At 32.2% G+C, this 6,044-nt stretch overlaps 1 long non-coding RNA gene across 3 annotated transcripts; it reads right to left on the bottom strand.

Annotated features, from left to right (window-relative positions):
• Positions 1-2,849: 2,849 nt before the first annotated feature.
• LOC111410683 lies at positions 2,850-6,044 on the bottom strand. Of its 3 annotated transcripts, none has more exons than XR_002705736.1 (4): positions 5,988-6,044; positions 5,702-5,880; positions 4,214-5,034; positions 2,850-3,132 (listed from the first exon to the last, which is right to left on the bottom strand). It is a non-coding gene; the product is annotated as an uncharacterized LOC111410683 (long non-coding RNA). The 3 variants fall into 3 exon arrangements; XR_002705737.1 differs by lacking the exon at positions 5,988-6,044 and having other exon boundaries at positions 4,214-4,315; positions 4,494-5,034; positions 5,702-5,912; XR_002705735.1 differs by lacking the exon at positions 5,988-6,044 and having other exon boundaries at positions 5,702-5,912.

Raw genomic sequence — 6,044 nt, forward strand, 5'->3', positions numbered from 1 at the left:
TTTTTCGTCTGCTCAAACAGTCCATTTAAATTAAAACATAAAACCTTAAGTACGACGTCGTTTTCCATGTACTAAACTCAGAAATTATCAGATGCAGTGTTGCAGTCCATAATTTTATTCTGATTCATCTTTCTATTCAATTTTCTTTAGCTAAGAAGAGGAGAAGATTCGGGATGGACTCCGATGAGCTTCATGAGATTTTATCAAGACCGCATGTGGGGATTTGGGCGCTAATTGATGCAGCGATTAAAGTTACCATTTTCGACTAAGTTGGGGATTTGAAGGATCGTCGAAATAAAACTGTTGAGTTGCTTTATTCTTTTCCCTCCTTTAATCAGCTCTGTCAAAACTACAATGGGGCTTAGATAAACGAAATTCGTGGGGATTTTTTATGGTTCTCCATAGATTTTAAGGAGTTTAAGAGAAGAACGAAAAGGGAGTTTGAAAAGGGAGAAACAAATGTGAGGCTAAGAGAAGAGGTTAAGAAACCAGAGGCATGAGAAACAGATATTAGTGAACTGTGCAATCAATATGTAAAGAGAAGCTAAAAAGAAAGAGAAGCAAAAGAGGAAGAAAGTGGGGGGATTTTTAAAAATGACCGAGTCGAGCCCTTCAAAACTTTTGGAGGCCTAACTTACTCCAAATAAGTTTTTAAGGCCTCTTTTATGTTAAAATGTCTAAATTATCCTTTTCTATATTGTTGATATGTCTTAAATACACTCTATATAAAATGGTTATAATACCCTTACTATAACGTTTTCAAGAAAAACTGAATAACGAAAAATGACTATAATCGTTATAAACTACCGCAGTCGTTTTAAGGGTAAAACGACTGCGGTCGTTTTTCATTTCATAAAAGCACCTGGTTGTGATTTGCATGGTCGCCACCAACTCACGGAAAATAGAAAATCCATTTAGGTCATGATCAAAAACTTTTTTTAAAAGAAAAACGACTCGATCATTTTAAACGACTGTAGTCGTTTTTCATTTATCACTTTCGAGTTTTAAATGGTATCTCACCTTTTATTATACATAACAGTTTAAGTTATTCAAAATTAATTGTAAGTCATGTACTTAAAATCAAATACTGTTTACTTGAACAATATGCAGTGGAGCATGATAAAATTGTATAACAAAATTCATATTCCATTATGTTTTTAAACGAAACATATTGGAATCAAATACGGTTTAAAAGGTTACACGTTGGATTAGCCTCTCGTCTTTCAATATACATGAACTTAAAGAAGCCAATTGTAAGTCGTATGTTTAAATACTAATATGATATACTCTGATCAATGTGTAATGGAGTACAATGATGAAGTTCCCCTTCCTAGATGTTTTGAAACGAAATAGGTTGAAATCAAGCATATACTAAAATGTTTGAGGTTTGAAAGACATCTTGTCTTTCATTATAAATGATAGTTTAACTTATTCAAAATCAATTGCAAGTCATGTAATTAAAAATCGAATATGATATACTTGAATTGTACGCAATGAAGCACAATGAATTGTATAGAATGATCTTCATCTTCCTATACTTCTTTTTAAATGAAATAAGTTGAAATCTAACACAATCTGAAAATTTAGAAGTTTAATTAATATCTCATCTTTCATCATACAGGATGATTTAACTCATCGAAAGCAAAATATAAGTCGTATGCATAAAAAATTGAATGCGAGAGTATGATGATGAAGTTCACATTCCTATACGTTTTTACATGAAATATGTTAAAATCAAACACGGTTTAAAAGTTAAAAATTTGATTGGCACGTCTTTTCATTCTAAATGATGTTTTAGCTTATCAAAATCAATTGTAAAATGTATACTTAAAATTGAATACGATATACCTGAATTACGTATAGTTGAGCACGATGAGTTGTATATAACAAAGTTCATCTTTCCATAACTATTTGAATGAAAATAGGTTGAAATAAAACACATTCTAAAAGGTTAAAGTTCAATTGACTCTTTCATTATACATGATTGTTTGACTTATTGAAATCAATTGCAAGTCATATACTTAAAAATCGAATGCAGTATATTAGAAACGGTGTAATCAAGCACAATCCCTTATATATTACAATGTATGCTGTATGTTGTGAGTTTTTGTCATAATTCATATATAATTTGTTTTATGAATGTTGGACATAATTCAAAACATTTCATTTAAAACTGTAAAGAAAAATGAGTATATAATAAATAAAAAAAATGAGATGTGAATCTAAAAAAAAATTCAAGCTAACTGCGGGCGTTTTTGTTATACATTATTAAAAGTCGCATACTTAGAAAATTTGATTGTCACCTTATATTTCGTTATAGTTATTGTAAATTGCATACTTAGAAATTAAATACTGTATTCTTGAACATTGTTAGCGGAACACGATGAATTGTTTATAATGGAATTTGTCTTCTTATTTCATTTTAAACTAATAAATCGAAACCAAACACAAGCTATAATGTTAAAAGTTTGATTATCATCTTATATTTCATCAACCTATATGTTTCTAAAAAATATATATAAACAACTGAAATCTTTTTAAACAACTCCAGTTGTGTAGGAAAACGACTAAAATGACTAGATCTTTTTTTATGAAACCACTATAGTCGTTTAAATACATTATAGTCATTTTAGGAAATGATTATGGTCTTTTTAAATGACTAAAGTCGTTGTTTTCGAAAAAGACTGGAGTCTTTTAAACGACTATGATCAGTCAAAAAACGACAGCATTAAACAACCAACATTTTTGACATTATCTCCCTTATAATATAACCTACATCAACCTAAAAAATAAACTTCTATTCATAACATAAAAAAACCCCCCACAAAAATAAACTTCTATTCATAACATAAAAATAAACTTCTATTCATAACACAAAATTCTTTTAACAATACTTGAGGTAACATGCAAAAGTAAATACAATATAAAAGCAATTACAATAGGTTGTGAATTAGTAAGATATTTTCATGTTCCTGATGTCATACAGCTTATCGAAACACGACTTCAAGAACATCTCCTTATAAACATTATCTAATACTTCATATACTTTCTCTACATTCGACACGTTGGAACGTATTGTGACCTTTGTGTCACATCGATCATCAATGTTGAGTATGTACTCCATCCTGCAAACTGCATAAGATTATTAGATTTTTAGTTTTTAAGTAAAGGATGGAACAAATTATAGAGGCGGAGTGGAACAAAAAAAAATATTAAAAGTATTTATTTGACAAGATCTCTAAAACTTATTAAATTCCACTATAACCTGTGAAAGAATATGCAAATTAAGTTCCAGTACAATCTGGGGCATCGATCACTTGGTTTCAAGGAAAGATTTTTCTAGTATAAGTAAATAAATGAAAAGCTCCTCAAAAATTCAACTACCAAAGCCTTGAAGAGTTAGAAAAATAAACATATAGCAGAATACTAGGAGATTCACATTTTCCAATCTAAGTGCTAATACTATTTCAATAAATCAATCAATTTTCAATCCTAGTTTTTTTCCCCTTTTGAGCAATTTGCCGTAAGAACTTGAGCAAATCTGTTAAAACATGGTGTTAACATAATCTGGTGATGCCCAGAGTCGTGACCAGACCAAACCAACCACTCTGGATCCAAAGAAATCCCATTAAACCACCAGAAATCAAATGCACTAGCGTGTTCTCACAGCAAAGAACACCATAAACACTCACAGCAAAAAGGAGTATTATCAAACACATAGTGAAGAAACAATATGCCCTTTCTTGTCAAAAAGCCCCATCTTTGAAAACTCATAAACAAGCTTCCTATAATCCTTAGATGTATCAGAAATAGAATTATCTTCTAAGTAAACCCCATTAAAGAATTTATCAAGATATTGCCAAGCACTACGTGGATGAAAAGCAACAAATGTGTCAGTTGTATCTTTGCCAGCAAGATTCAAAAGTGGGTGCTCACCACCTGGATGAGGATTCACCCGTTATGAAACATCATGCTGATGCGAATTCGCATAGCAAACACTACAGAACCCACAAAACGAACTTGAATCAAACCCAGGAAAGTTCCAAACAACATGATTTATGTAATTTGACTCAAAATAATGGATTAAACAACCCACGCAGTCAATAGGACATATAGACCTTTTAATCACACAATTAAAGAAACGAAAATCTGAAATTTAAAAGCTCAATTCAATAAACTATCGAATCAGAAATCAAGATAATTACGAGAATACCTTGACCCCGTGATTACCCAATTTACGAATCTCACTTTGTTAGGTTGAACACCACGAGAAATCACCCCGATAAGTTCGATAAATTTTGAAGCATAAAGCCTCCTGAGAAAATCTCCATTAATTCAATGTCAAAGTCCAAGTTATAATGAAGAAGGAAAAACTATTTATACTAAAATCCTAAAATAATTAAAAAGGAATAAAAAATTAAAAACCTAATTTAAAAAAGAAACTAACATTAAAATATATGCCAAAAAGATGTGCAAGATTGGAATTGTAGTACCAGTTTCCGAAATTGAAGAAATCGTTCCTGATTTATAGAGGTGCGACCACATGGTTCAGTGTGCTACGGTCGCACTGAAGTGTTTAATTCCACCAATCGGTCTTCTGGCTTGATGTATGCAGCCGCATGGCAACAATACTACGCGGTCGCATAGCTGTTGGCTTTGGTTCCTGTTTCTGTTTGTTAGTATCGCACGAACCCATATTGTTCCAGCTTGCTTCAGTTGCCACTGCCAACATCAACTTCATGCTTTGGCTTGTGATCTTCACTATATTAAACTCCCTAGCAAGAACACATAAGTAGCCAGTTTTATTAACTCTTGAAGTCCCGATCTCGCCCTTAAATCTCCCTTCTACAATCATTAATTCCTTGCAAGCTTCGACGCTGTTGAGCTCCATAGTTTGATCATGCAATTAATTGCATTCACCACCTTCATTCAGCCTCCAGTTGAGCTTGAATCTGGATATTAACCAACCTCCAACCATTGCCGAATAATGGAGGATTTTGCACCGAACCCAGATCACATCACATACACTTTCCCCTGAATTTTTAAACTATAATATGATTTTTTTTTTCTCAATTCAAAATATATATCACACTATAATACAAAGAAGCAGTAACAAAAATTGGCAAACTTAATACTCAAAATTAGACAATTTCCAGCAATTAACATAACGAGGGAAAAAGGCAAAAGTAAAATATCAAGAATGTTCTCTTTACTTCCACGCCGTGTTTCACCCAAGTGTTCTTGAATCAGTTCATTTCTTTATGCAATATCTCTGTTCTATAATCGAAACCATTCAATCTGTTAATCCATGAAATCCATGGAATAAATTCACCAATACTAAGATTAGCCAGTAGCTCTTGTCCCTTACTTACCACTCTGAAAAATTTCTTCCTAGATTATGTTTCACTTACTTTCTCCCGAAAGCTGATCTACAAATGACATCATTACTGAGCAAAGTAAACATCCCGTTCAAGTCTATGGGCAACAAAGATAAAGAGGACCTCTAAAAAGCCCAACTCTTCCCAAAGATCATATTCTTAGTCTTGTCCAACAAAACAATCTATAATAAGAATATTATTTCAGATTGAAGAAAAATCTCATATTGGATTAAAACTAGCAACCTTAAGAAACAAAATTATCAAATTAAGAGATATTTCAAACAAAACGTAGCTTATGACGTTCTCACATTTCTAGTTTTTACCTTCAAAAAATGTGAATTTTTGCTTAATCTTCCTCGCTCCTTGAATATTTCCTCAGGTGATGCACACTGCTTGTCGTCTAAATTAGATAGGTACAGAAATTACCATTTAAGTTATTGAAGGTTGAAGTTTGAAAGCACCATTCATTTTCTTCTTCCGGTTGTTGCTTCGTCCTCTTCGCCTGTTGAGAAAGAGAAATGAGAGAGCCTTTTATTTCCCATAGGGCTTAAGGGTAAAAGGGAAAACTGGAAATTAAAAGTTTTTATTGTTGTTTAAAAAATGAATAACCTGGACAAAGGACAATTATCAACCGGTAGAAGGGCCGATTGCCACTATTCCCACAAG

The sequence above is a fragment of the Olea europaea genome, chromosome 15 (assembly GCF_002742605.1).
Source record: "Olea europaea var. sylvestris chromosome 15, O_europaea_v1, whole genome shotgun sequence".
Lineage (NCBI taxonomy): Eukaryota > Viridiplantae > Streptophyta > Magnoliopsida > Lamiales > Oleaceae > Olea > Olea europaea.